The 13,881-nt window shown below is 51.1% G+C and overlaps 1 protein-coding gene across 3 annotated transcripts in view; it reads right to left on the bottom strand.

Moving 5' to 3' along the window:
* LDLRAP1 (low density lipoprotein receptor adaptor protein 1) overlaps window positions 1-13,881 on the bottom strand; it is a 41,299-nt gene that overhangs the window by 20,604 nt on the left and 6,814 nt on the right. For all 3 annotated transcript variants that reach the window (XM_064471697.1, XM_064471698.1, XM_064471699.1), the window contains 3 exons: window positions 7,177-8,097; window positions 5,725-5,878; window positions 1,116-1,315 (listed from right to left, as the gene is read on the bottom strand). The gene's annotated coding sequence lies outside the window, so the exon portion shown is untranslated. The remainder of the gene's footprint in view (window positions 1-1,115; window positions 1,316-5,724; window positions 5,879-7,176; window positions 8,098-13,881) is intronic.

The following is a 13,881-nucleotide window of genomic DNA, read 5'->3' as shown; positions in this document are numbered from 1 at the left end:
ACGTACTCTCTCAAGGTTATTTTCAGCTCTGCAGCATCACCGAAACACACAAGTGTGAGTCTCCGGTATTGCAGCAGCAGGGCTGCTCCTCTCCGCTGTTTCTAACACCCAGCATCATCTCTTCTGTCCAGGAAATACAAAGAAATCCTTGCCGCTGGTCCTCCCCACCTCAGTATCTGCATCCACGAATCACAATGAAATAAATGCAGCTTTTCAGTGAAACCTCTACATTTTTTTGTAGCACCGATGTGTTTTCCCAGCTGGTGGGGCCATGGCCGAGCGAGCCATCCCTGATTTCTTCAGAGCAATCTCAGTTCCAGACATAAGTTCAGCGACAGTCATTATGCTTTACTGTGAGGGTGGGTGTTCGTTTGCTCCCTGCTTTGATTAATCGGGGTAGCAAAGCCCTGCTGTCCCGCCCAGCCATGCCGTGCTCCCGAGGCTTTACTCGTTCACCCTGCTGTCTTCATATTTATAGCAAATTAGCATATCTGGTGCCAGTTAAAAGGTGATCACTAATGGAAATCTGAGCTCCTTCTACTCTGTCAAACGCATCCGAGGTTTGCCTCCTAATAAATTGGCATCTTTGCTGAGAAGGCCTGTGTCTAATCGGCTATGTGATAAAAGACCAGTTGCTGACATTTGCTGCTGTTTTCCCTTCCTTTGACATTTCATTAAGGAGAAAATAACACCAGCAGCTACAAATGTGCTCTCATTGACGTTTGTTGGCCATAATGTTGCGAGTTGCCCTGACTAAGCGAGTAGCTGGTAAGGGGGATGTACCGTCTCCAGGATAACAAAACTCCCCGTAGTCCTCCCACGGCCGCGCAGCGTCTCAGGGCTTTGCAGAAAAGGCTCAGCCGCTCCACATTAGCTCCCCAGCTCGGAGAATCACCTTAACTCACCCCGCTGCCACGAGGTTTGAGCTGTAACAAACCCAGACCTCAGCTTGTCACTTCAGTCCATCAGTAAAACTTCTAATTTATAGGCGTGCGTAGGACTTAAATTACCACAGTCATTAACACTTTGTTAATGAGTCAATTAACATGCTTTGGGATCTATAGAGCAAGAGCATTATAAATAGGCATAGTATCACCTATTACAGAAATAAATACCTGACTGTACCGGTATTCGGTCAGGAGCTGCTGCTGGCTGCGGCGAGCGTACGTACTCCGCTTGGTCGGGGGGATCGGTCACCGCGGCCGCGCGTCGCCCGTGCGAAGGGCTCTCCGGGGGCTGCAGGCGGGACCAGCTCCAGCATCACCGCGCTTGCCTTCGATGCCAGGATCGGCACCGATCGGAAAGCAGCACCAGGCTGGAGATGGGAAACAAAGTCTGACATGAAACACTCATTTTAACAGCAGCCAAATGGGGCTGTGTTTCTATCCAGAAGTTTTTGGCACCCAAAAGTAAGGCTTTTAAGCATCCTTAAGAAGCCTGAAGCTGCATCCAGGCCAGAACCAAGAGCCCCCCTCTCTCTCAGAGCAAGGGATATTTGATGTTCCCCTCCCAGATCCCCAGTCTGGCTCGTGCTGCTCCTCGCCCTGCTCCGTACAACCCTGCACAAGCACAGAGAGCAAAGCCCCAGCCGCTCCTTCACAGCCCCCCCAGTGCAGAGGGGCGGCAGGTGGGCTCACTCCTGGCGATGCCCAATTAACACACTAATTACCACGCCTGCTGCTAGCACGATCCTCACATGTTCCCCCCAAACACCAGGACTGGAATTTTCTATTTCTCTTTTGTATCACGCTCTCGATCTATTCCCACATCTCCAGAGCCCGGCTGCTTTTGCCTGGATCACTGATAGAAATCAGGCTGACGGCTGCGCGCGCTGAACTGCCCGTGCCGATGGAAAACAGGCCCAGGGCAACGAGTGGCAGCAACTTAATTGCAATCAAGGCCCGTCAGCCCCGTCAGTGTGCCCGAGCAGCTGAAGCTGATCGGCCAGGGCTGTGAGTTGAGCATGCAGCAGAGAAACGGGAGCTGCGTTTGAGAGCGCTGCAGAGATGGGACTGCCAGCGCTGCTCCAGCACGCGCACCACCTGCGCAGCGTCTTGCTTCCAGGGATGCTCCGTGCCAGATGCTACAGAGGATGGTTCAGGAAATCTCCTAATCCCTAGTAATTAGGGCTGGCTTAAACCTGAAAGCTTAAGACTTAATGTCTCTTACCAAATCTCATATGTTAATTGGCCCAGGTCTGCAGACTCCTGGGTACCGGGAAGTAAATCTCACTCCTTTTTTGGAGCCCTGCACACTTTTTGGTCTAAACAATGTCCGGCACAGGAAATCCCACAGCCTAGCCGCTCTCTATGGCCAGTGCCAGTCTTAAAAAATCTGACACTGAAGGAACTCTTGTGCTTTGCCCTGACAACAAATTGTAAATGAGGCAGGAGCTCATGAGAAAAGCAGCTGCCTTCCCTGCTCTGCTGCTGGTGGAGGCAGTAGGGGCCTTTGCCTCGTACGTCCCATCAACTGAGACATGTCCCCCTTCTTCAGAGGGAAAAAAGGCTCCCGTGACCACGGAGGAAGCTGAGCCGGGGAGCTGAGCACGTGGGAGGGACGAGGGATGGAAAATCCACATCAGCATTGCTGTCGTCCAGGGAAATTGGAAGCCGCGCTCGTTCCCAGTGTGTGTTTGTGGTTTGTTCCCCTGCAGACTCGCTTCGCTTCCCTCTGCAAACACGCGTTCGCTCACCCGGCACGTCATCCCCTGCTTCCTTCGGGTGGCACAGCACAGCCCTGACGGGGCTGAGCCGCAGGAACCGAGCGTGCCCTCGGACTCTGGGAAGCAACCCTGACCCGTCGGGCAGCGGCCGGGTAGCAGACATCCTGGGCGAGCTTTCCAGCTCCATCTCGCCAAGGGCTGAGAGCAGTCTCGGGAGAGACTGAAGTGGTCTCTTCCCATCGCATGGCCACATCTCCAGGGTCACGTCTGCTCCCGCACGCCGCAGCCTCCCAGGGAACGGCCCCGTGTGAGCTCCCCCAGTTTTTGGCAGATGGCAGCTGAAGCCCCAGGGGACTGAGCCCAGCCCTAAGGAGGGCAACTGGCAGCTGGGCAAGGACGGCCATCCCCAGCCACAGCCTGGCTGGGCACAGCGTCCTGCTCCGGCATCACGGTGTTTGGGATAAGCCCCCATCATGCGCATGAGCCACCAGCGCGCAGGGCAGAAGGGGCTGCCTGGCTCCCGGTGCCAGCTGCAGCCCATCCGACCCCTCAGATGATGATCTGCTGCAAAGAGCTGGCAGAAAGCATTTAGAGTCTTTGGCTTAAAAAATACCGAGCAACAGCAGCATCTGTAGCCACTGCAGAAGGATGCAGCTCATTTTTGCTGCCTGGGAGTTAGATATTTGGTTGGAGCTAATTATCTGCCCTCCCTCTGTAGTTAAGGAGAAAGTGTCATCTCCAGAGGGTGAACCAAGCCTTGGAGGAGATGGACGCCCCTTGGAGGGGTCTCTATCTTCTCCTGTTGACTTTGCACCCAGGCCAGGCACTGAGCTTACATCCCATTTTGCTTATTGTCTGAAGCGACGAGGCGCACCCCAGCTCTGCGTCTGCAGCCGGGAGCCTCCCACCACCTCCTCACGCTTTCTGTTCTTCCCAGTTTGTTTGGCCGAAGTGATTTGCCAAATGAGCATCTAATTCATGAATAGTTTAGGTCCCCAGGAAATGCCTTATTTCATGGTGAATTTATTATTCACCAAAAAGATGGCTCAGCTTTAATGCAGGTGGAAAGGAAGAGTTATTCCTCATGCGACGTCTCCAGTGGCTTTACCAGGTTCAAAGCTTTTTAGGAGGCTGAACCACAGGGTACAAATTCTCCTCGCAGACGCCAAGGATGTAGCCGAGAGTGAAAGTTAGCTCGTGTTGATTTTAATTAATTTTCCCAATGTAAGGACAGTGGGACCAGGCGCTCTTTGAGGAGTTCAGTCACTTATTTGGTTTTATCAGAAGGAATTCAGTCCTCATCTTAGGCTTATGTTAAACTGGATTAGTTTCACTGACAGCGCTGGAGCTTTCAGATTGACACCAGCATAACTTAGTTACGTAATACAGAAAAGATAAAAATACATCAGGGTAAAATATCAGCTGTTAGAGGAAATAATGAGCGCGCCCACACATTTAATGCATTCTGAAGAAATGGGGAGCAGATCACGGTTCTGTAATGCACAGTCTTCTGGGGCATCTTTTACAGAGGATATCAAAGCACTTTACAAATCATTACTTATTTAAGCCTTGTCACATGCTGGTCACAGAAGAGAACAATGCTGGAAGCAGGGCATGAACCCAGGAAGCATCAGCAGAGACAAGGAAATGTTTAAACTAAAGAGGTTTCCAATGGGAAATGCTGTTTCTCCAAGACTGAAACATTTTGCTGGAGCATACTGAAGTCGAGGGAGTTTTTGACAGAACAATTTCAAAGCAGTTCAGCATCAAAATGGGATCTCGTGCAGTCAATATGTGGGAGAGGGGCTGGAGGTTTTATTTCAGTACAAGGTTTACTATGTCATGTACGTCCCATGTAAACAGTCGTGGCTGACCTTAGCTAAATGTTTCTTTGCAGTCTGGATAGTTGCATGTTTCTGGGTGTAACTGTTCTAAGTATTTATTTCCATAACCTGGGGGAAGTTGCTGTGAACTTTCAACTTGATTTGAGAAAATAAAGCTACTCTGCAATATCAGGATGCCCTTACAGCTTCAGTAGATGCTCCTTCCTAAACCCTCCTCAAAGACCTCTCTGCACTTCTCTCTACCCTGAGCAGGAAAGGTTACTTGCTCCTATGAAGACTCCAGAGTTTAATTCAGTTAAAGCTAAGGCCCTCTTTCCCAGGATCTTGCATCGATGTGCTGACAATTTGATCCCTTAAACTGCTGTTTTCGAGGCCCTGATCCAATATCCCGACCTCTTCAAAGACAAGTGGATCAGGGGCCCGCAGGGGAAGAGGGGAGAAGGGACGGTGTGTAAGACACAGCAGGGCTTTCCTGGAAAACAGACCCCACCAGTCACGACTGTCAAATCTAAACCACGCTGCCTGCTTCTTATCCTGGGAGGGTATTTACTTCTCGTTCCCTGACACACTTGTGGCTGCTGCTTTCTGGGGTTACAGCTCAGCTCTGTCTGTTCCTCCGCCAAAGAAAAAGCCCAGCGCTCCCATCGACCCTGCCTGCACCGTGGAGAGCATCCCGGGGTGGTCACCTGCACCAGGTGCTTGCTCTTCAGCCCACGGGAGTTTTGAGATTAAAGGCTGCACGACTTGGGTTCTCACCGGCACGTGGTGGCAGATTAAAACTGGGCGCCCAGAGCTGCCACCACACCCAACCCTGCCCCTCTGCCAGGCGCTGCAGCCTCAGCAAACCCACTGCGTCCCCTCCACTGCCGTAAATGAAATGTCCGTGCCTCTGGGTGGCCGCATCCATCAGCAGGACGGGGTGCCCGACAGCCTGATTTTAATCCACCGGCACATGTCTGCCAGGGACCTCTGTGAGGCCCACATAAATCAGCGTGGTTCTCCGAAGGGAAAGCGATGCTGTGCTGATTTACAGCGGCTGAAAGCATCTCTCTGCCCGGGTCATACCAAGTGGTAAAAACTCACCACAATCAGCAGCGAGGCTGATTATCACCTTGCCACGGAAAGAACCTTTTTAAGTGTTTGATTAAAGACAGAAAGGGCTTGGCAGAGAGGGGGGATAGAGGTGGGGGATCGCTTTCCAGCTCTTCCCCTTACCCGCAAGGTGATCTTGCTTGAGTCACTTGAACTGCTGCTCATTTTGCTTCCGCCTGTCAAGCCTGTGATTAAAACACATCAGGAGCAGGTTTCCAGGTCCGACTGAGCCCAAACATCAAACCAGTTCCCAAATGCAATCAAGGTTCACTTGTGACTTTTGAGAGAAAGAAAAAGACAACAGTCATTTCAGAGCAGTCTTTTCTTAGGGCTATTAAAGCTTTTTAAACCTTTTAAATTATTCAGCAGAAACAAAACAAAAAACTCCCTTTTGAGACAACTCTCTGAACTGCCCAGCCTACAATAAGAGGCATCCAAAAAAACCCCATCCAGGCACTGAAAGGCCCCCATCCTTTCCAGCTGAAACCTTTCCCCTTGTTTGACCCAAACGATGAAGGGTGTTTGCAGGTACGTGCCGGGCTGCTGGGATTTCGGGCTGCCTGTGCTCTACCTCCCCAAAGGCTGGCTCTCGCGACGAGTGTCGTGCCTCTTGGGATTATCCGTTAGGGCTCGGCACCCTGATGATGTGGCCACGTGCCTTAGGGAGGTGAACGCATCCTGCGCCCGTGTGGATGTGGGTATGTGTTTTGAAAGAGTTCAGTTTCATCGCTGAAAAATAGCGGTGAATTTGTCTCTTGGGAACGGCGTACATACGTACAGCCCTCCAGGACTGCGCTGGGTCCAGCTTCCTTCCCTTTCAGAGGCAAATCTTCCCCTAGAAAATAGCCCCGTTCCCAAGGTGAAGATTTCTCAGGAAAGAGCCTGAAAAATCCATCGCTTGATTTTTATGTATTTCCTTTGAAAAAGGTTTCATCCTCTTCCCATCCCCTAAAGCAAGCTCCTGGCAGATTCTCTATCCCCCTCATCTTCCGTCCCTTGCTGGTGTGGCAGCCCTAAGCAACATTTCTCTGTCAGGTTAGAGCAGACATGGATAAGGGAATTTATAACACAAATGCCAAGGGAATTAATTTGAACTGTGTGAAAAGCCATGACCGCCTCATGTAATATTACCATTCCGCTCAATTTAATGTCTTCTTAATTATAACCATTTTTCAGTTTTTCCTTAAGAAAACTCTGTGTTGCCTTTTGTCTCTGCCCAGCAGTGCTGTCTCGGTCCCCTCTCCTATTACAGTCCTGCATTTAAGATGCTATTTTTCTCTCCCCAAGGGTTTTTTTTGCAGGGCCCTTCTTCCCCAGCTGCTTCCACCCAGCCAGCTTCAATCCCTCCAGCACTGCATCATCAGTGTCAGATTTTGCTGTTGCGGGTGTTGCTTTATGTTCAGGTTGTACCAGAACATCAAATTTAAGGTGCAGACGGGAACAAAACTGTTGAGGCTATGTAGAGGTAAAACAACAGATGGGCAGTGCCTTGCTGCTCCGGTTGGGCAGATTTTGAAGCTAATAATAATTGTAAACATCTCTTTCCATCTTGTTTAATCCTTATAATCTCCTTACCCTCCAGTCCAAATTGTTATTTTCTTTGTGTGCTGAGATCGTTCTTTGTAGCATCTCTGCCAGACCTGCTACAGCCATCCAGACGAAGACTTCATCAGGGGTTTCTTTCCCACCAAAACGTCCTTCACCCTTCCCATGAAGAAGGGACAGGCAGGGCTGTGGCAGTTCGAAAGACGCCAGCAAGTTAAAAAAAAAAAAAAAAGAAAGAGATAAACGTTTCATGAAGAGTGTGTCCAGAGAACAGGGGTCACATTTCATTCCCAGTTTTGCTCTGGATGTGCTTTGTAGCTTTTGGAGTGGCCGGTTCTTACAAGCCTTGTTGTTTTACACACAGCCCCTGGGGTTATGTTATCAGATTACAAGCCTCCCCTTCCATTAAAACGTGAGGTTTCTAGATTTTTGTGGTTGAAAATATGAAGAACAGAAGTTCAAAAATCCAGACAGCAAGCAGAGAAACGTGACGGTTTTTTGTTTTGGATCTTTAGACTCGGGGGAGGAGCTGACTCTGGGTTTTTGAGCTTTTAATAGTAATACTGGAATCTGGTCACGTGGCTGATGAGCTGGGCCCTCCCAGGGCTGAGCGCCCGGGTCTCGGCTGACCGCAAAGGGAAGGGCAGGCACCGACCCCTCTAAAAAGTCACCGAATCCTTTTCTGGAAAACAGTCTTGACCTTTGCTGGTTTTTTCTTCTCCCCCGCTGTTGCAAAGCAAACTAATTTTCTCATTTTAAAGTGGTTTGAGATCCCCTTGTGAGAGGTGCAGCGGCGATAATGAGCCCGATTCTCTCTTCTCTCACCACCTTCACACAGAGCCAGCGATGGGAGGCGGCACCATGGACTCTGCCGACAACAAATCCACCCGCTCTGTATCTGGAGCGCAGCGTTACAGGGAGCAGCACCTTGACAAAAAGTGGCTCTTCAACCTGGGAAACAAAGAGATCATACCCAATTATTGAAGGATGAAGATGGATAAATTTGACTCAGAACAGATTTGGGGTTGTTTGTTATGGGTTTTTTTGTTGTTTTTTAAGAATGAGGATAACTGGCAATCAGAGCAATTATCAAGAGTTGGGTTGGATCCTCTACCCGTGGAAAAAAAACTTAAGCTAAGCCTGGTTGCCTTGCTGAAAGGAAGAATTAGGTCCTGTGGCTTCAGGAATTCAGAGTGGCAATGCCAGCCTTCCCCTCTGACCTTTTATTCGCTAAGCTGGCTGCACGCTGGGTTTCAGGTTGTTCCATGCCAAGTGCATCTGATAAATCAGTTTGTTCTGAATCCAGCTTCCTTCTCCTGGGGCTGCTGGTCTCCTGACCATATGGCAGAGCTACACGTCTACCTGTGCCCCTGAGCTGCTCCTCCGAAGGCTGCTGGTACCTGCATCATCTTTACATCCTGCGCCTCGGATAGTGCTGATTCATACTCCAACGCTGCTGAAAGTCATTCTGCTCTCGTTTGTACTGAATCAATTATAGTTCTTTGCAAACCTACCTGCTTCGAACCCTGCTAGGAAATATAACAAACCAGAATATGGGTATTGATAATTCCACGCTAATAACTTAAAAGAAGAATAACTGTCCTTGAGCAAAGACAGAAGATGTTAGAACAGCAATCTCCCCAGGGCAGGGATTATCATGTTTCTCATGAGCAACTTCGGCACAGAGGAGCAGCCCCTGATCTGCCTGGCCTGAGCAAGCCTCTGCCGTCGCAAATGATGCAGCCAGGCTCTAGGTCCTCTCCTCCAGCACCGAGACCACAGGAGCTTTACTAACTGCAAAAGAGGCTGGACTGGTCCCTGCCGCTGCTTTTAGCTCTGCTGCCGCACTCAGACAGCGGCCGCCCTGCAGCAGTCCCATCCCGGGGCTAACCCCCGCTCCCTGCAGCCCTGGGGGATGCGCTGCCCTGGGACACGTCCTGGATGGAGACCCCATTCCCATCCCCCAGGGACTGCCTCTCCCTGGGAGGCCCCTTCCTATGCTCTCCTGCGGGGAAGGGAGGATCTCCCACACTGTAAGCAGTTTGGGGCAGCGAATGCATGTGTTAAGCCCTGCTGCTATTTATGGTGCTGTTTCCAGGACAGATAATATTAATATCATGCGGCAAGTGCGTGACCACCCCAACAGCAAGTGTGGGGTTTGATTTGCAGCTTTGAGACTGGCTAGTGCCAAATGCTGGCTCTTCACATTATGGCATGCTCAGGCTGCCCAACTTGGATGTTTGGGGATGCAGCAGAGCACGTGAGAATGGGGATGGACTAACGTGCACCCTCTGGCCCTCCCCGGCCCTGTCCCTTGCTGCCCAGCATACCAGGTCCCTTCTGCTGCCTCTCTTCTGGGAAGCCCCGCCGGCAGCCTCAGTCTGATTGCGTAGTTCCTGATCCACCAAAAGCAGATTACTTCTGCTGTACCATATGCAAAAGCTGTCTATGTATTTACAAAAGTCCATTATTTCCTATTACAAGCTCCAGCTCCCCCCCTCCACCACCATCCTCAGCCCCAGCTTTTCCACCACATCTGAGCAGGAAAATAAAAGAACCTGGAAAACAAAACAAAAAGGTGAAAGCCAAGGTGAGGCAGGGAGATGTCAGTCCCATAGCAACAAGAGGTTTCAATTAATCACATGTAAATTGGAATGCAGTGCAATGCAGGAAATACATTCGGCAGGGTGCTGGTGGCGAGGCCTCAGCTGTGTTCCCGGCTGAGGGGCTCCGGTTGGAGAGAAGTGGTACTGGGAGCCGTGCCCTGGCTCTCTTCTCTCTGGCCATCAGTCCTGGGCTGCAGCGGGGCACTGGCCACGCTTCAGCCCCGAAATATGTGGCCCCATCAGCTGCTGCTTCTAGTTCGAGAGCAGAGCTGACTGGAGGGTCTGTCCTTGCAGTGAAAAGGCTCAGAAATACAAAAAATATCTGCATGCTGCATCCTCAGGGGTGAGGTGATGGTTCTGGGGAAGAAGTACGCAGCCGCTGTCTGTGCCAGCATGTCCACCCCAGCAGCGCCTGGATCCAGGAGCTGGTTTCACCCCTGCCTGGCAGAGCAATGAGGTCCCAAAGATACTCAGTTCCTACAAGTTTCTTGCACCCTCTGAAGGTGGGTGAATTCACCTCTTCTTGGATGCTAGAGTCAGCGAGGCACGAGCCCTGGGGAACCAGTCCCTCAGCTGGAGCAGGAGATGAGCGTTTGCCCCACAGCCACAGTGACAGAGGTGCTGAGCCTGAGCAACACCCTGGTGCCCCAAACAGTGGAGAAACCCGCAGAGCCATGCAGCCACGCTGGGAGATTTCCCCGCTGACGCTGGAGATGGGGTGCGGGGCTGCCTGGCGGGAGCCCAGAAGGCTTTCCATGCAGGAGGAGGAGGCTCCTTTTATTGGTGCTGCATGGAAATCAAAGCAGGCCCCACTATCTCAGGGGAAAGCATCTTTCCTGTTCATTCAGCGTTCCCAGAAGCTGCTGAAGCTGCGCAGCAGGTGACAGGAGCGCTTGACTCCTTTTTGCCAAAGTCATGCGGCATTTGGTTGTTTCTGAATGTGGCATCTCCACTTGCTGGGAGCTGCGGGTCAGGCAGCGTGTCTCCCTCCAGGCTGTAAACGCCCCCCAGCCTGCCTACCTGGGAAGGTATCATAAAATATTGATTATTCTCAGCACACTCCTGTTCTCCAGACATTTAGCAACTCACTCTTCCTGCAGTCAACAGCAAAGCAGAGGCCCCTGCTCCTGAGCAAATCCTTGCTGGGTGAATGGAAGTGCCCGGAGAGGTAGCTCCGTGAAAGCAAGAACAGGAAGAGCTTTGAAACACATAGGTCTGGGTGTTTTAATTTTAGTGAGGAAAGAAATACAGTAGCCGAGAAGCTTGTAGGGGCACTGGACAGTTTATATGTGTGTGTGTGTGTGTGTATGCAGTACCCACAGAGCAGCAAAGTACCTCGTCTGCTTGAGAGCGCGACCATCTTGGTGCATTAACCCCTGTCTGCATGGTCACTGCAGTAATGCTGCTTGCACCGATCGCCAAATTGCTGCTCTGTGTGCAAAGCAAGGGCTGTGCAGAGCCACGTCATGGGTGCCACAGGCTCTGACGGCCCTGCATTAGCCCCAGCTGCAAGAGGACTTCAAGTTCTCAGCAATCAGCAGCGAGAGAAGGGGTTGTACAACCCTCTCCTGCCAGAGCCAGCCCTGAATGAGAGCACTGGGGTCACTGCTGATGTCCAGCGTACAACTAGTTTCTTGGAGCTACGCTCCTCCAGCCCCTCCTGCCACGTCAAGAGCATCTGTATCCCCCACTCACAGGTTCCCTGGGGCATTCAACACCCCCTTGCGTAGGTAGGAGCGTTGAAGGTACTTGTTCTGGCTTGCCAGCCACTGGCACAGAAAGTATCTCCTGGATCACAACTCTTGCTCTAGCCCTTGGGCATTTCTACTTTCCCAGCTGCTTTCCACAGATCCACCCTGAATCAGCATGCAAATCAGCTAGGAAGCCAGCCTAATGCTTTCGGAAAAGCCCAGCTTTGCTGGAAAGTTTCGCTGGCGTGCAAAGCAGCCGTGCCCGAGCCACCTTCGCAGCTGGCTACCCGAGACTCTCCAGCTTGTTTGTCCTGATGCAGGCTCTTCTCCTCCACACCCTGCTGGTCTGCTACTGGTGAACAGCAACAGTATCTCCCAGGGGAATTTCAGAGCATCCCAGACTGAGGAGATGAAGGGAGAGGAGAATGGAAGTACTGCTGCAAAACAGTCTCAGGGAAAAAGAGGTCAAAGCACCTGCAAATGAGACAACACATGGCTTTGCTTCCTCTCTCAGCCCTGCAAACTGCTGTGTAAGAACTGCCTTCTTTATTTGGAAATGCTACTGTAAAACGGGTCCCAATGGTGTTTTGAAAGCTCACGGCTTGGCTATGAGCAGGAGCATCAACAGAGATTGCTGGGATTCTCAGATGGATGGAAAACCTGTTTATTTCTGCCAAGGCATTTTCTACGTGCTCTCTGCATTAATCTTGTAGGAAGTGGCAGCGAGACAAGAAGAGAGCACGTTCAGTGGGGGCCTGGCAAATCCTCAGCGTGGTGTTTCTTCCTGCTCCAGCCCTGCTCCTCAACTGCGCAGCTTTTCATCTGCAAATTCTCTGATGCTGCTGCCAAAAGGGAAACCCAAAATTCATGGCCAAGAGGATGAGTTGTAGTGGCAGAGAAGTTGTTTTGAATTTGACTGCAGCAAGCAGCTGTGCCAGACTCTGGGCTTTTCCCCCCTGCTACATCAGATGCTTGTACATACTCCTGTGCTGCCTGGAGGAGCCGGGAGAGTTGTCCTGGCAGAGGTGCTCAGCACCCAGCCCTCTCCTGGTACGAGTGACAGTCCGTGCTGAAAGCAGGACCGGGGCACGCAGGCGGAACTGGCAGCACAGTCCAGGATGAGTGGGACCGGGCAGAGGAGGATGGGGGCAACCCCCAAAAGGGGCACCCAGCAGGCAGCAAGAGCTTGTTCAAGCCCTTTTTAGCAGCCACTTCAGCTGCTTACCAGCACTTACCAGCTGTGGTTTTAGCAGCTGGTTCTACCTGGCTGGCAGGACAACCCCCTGCACATATGCTGCCACTTGAAACTCCTCTGGAAACATCCCTGTCAGTCACTTCGGAGATTTGGCATGCAGCTTGAAGGGAGAGAGAGGCTGCAAGCCAGTGATGGGGTAGGGACCAAACAGCAGCCCTTGATACAGGTTTCTAGCTGCCTGCAGCACTCTAGGCATGCTGCAGAATAAATACGGAGACACAGAGCCTGTCCCAAAAGGCTCCCAGTCTAATCCATAGATGCAATCATGACTAATAAATGGTAAAGTGATGAAGAAAAGACGTTAAAAAGATGACGAAAGACCAAAGGAGACAGCAGTAACCCTTCTGACTTGCTCAGCTCTGATGCAAGCTCCTTTTGACAATTCAATTATAACGCGATGCTAATTACTGAGTTGATGGTATTGAGCGCCAAGGCAGAAGGGCACTACAAGAAAGGGATATTGATAGGGGAAGGTGGCAGCAATAGTGCTTCTCACCCAGAGAGATGCCAAACTGCATCAAGGGAGCACAGAAAAGGAGCCAAGATCTGGGGTGGAGTGCGGCGGGGAACAGTAACATTGGATGACAGCTCAGAAAGGGAATGATAATGAATGTGATAGTTGTCTGAAACAGAGGCTGATCTTGCACAGGCAGAAGGCAATTAACCAGGAGAGGGTTTCAGATTTGGGCTGGCGTAGGTCCCTCCCTGCTGTCAGCTGTGCAAAAGCCTGCAGCTGGGCATTTGCACTTCTCCTCTCAAATCTGGTGCTCCCGACTGAGCGCAGTCACCACACCGTGGACACGGACCAAGCTCAGACCTCTGACATACCAAAAAAGAGCCAAGGGGCTTGTCTTTAATCAGATGAAAACCACTGAAGGGTTAAAGTCACTCCGCTCAGGTCCCATTGCCCACTGCAACACGAATAACAGTGCCTTCCCTGAAAACAGGGTCATCAACACACTCACTTTCACTAATTCCATATTTAAAACACAGCTTCTCAATCAAAGAGATGCTATTACCCACAAAGCAGCTTAAATTGTCCCTTAGATTTAAATACAGCCTGTTGCATAAAACATCTTTTTATCAATTTCACTTAGGGCTGACAAGCGCTCCCCCGCGCACATCCTTTTAATAACATCAGTGCGCTTCACAGAGCCCTTAAGTGCATTCCTTCGGGAAGCAA

This window comes from Phalacrocorax carbo, chromosome 22 (assembly GCF_963921805.1).
Source record: "Phalacrocorax carbo chromosome 22, bPhaCar2.1, whole genome shotgun sequence".
NCBI lineage: Eukaryota > Metazoa > Chordata > Aves > Suliformes > Phalacrocoracidae > Phalacrocorax > Phalacrocorax carbo.
Note: the sequence above shows the minus strand (reverse complement) of the source record. Positions and strands in the feature narration are given on the sequence as shown.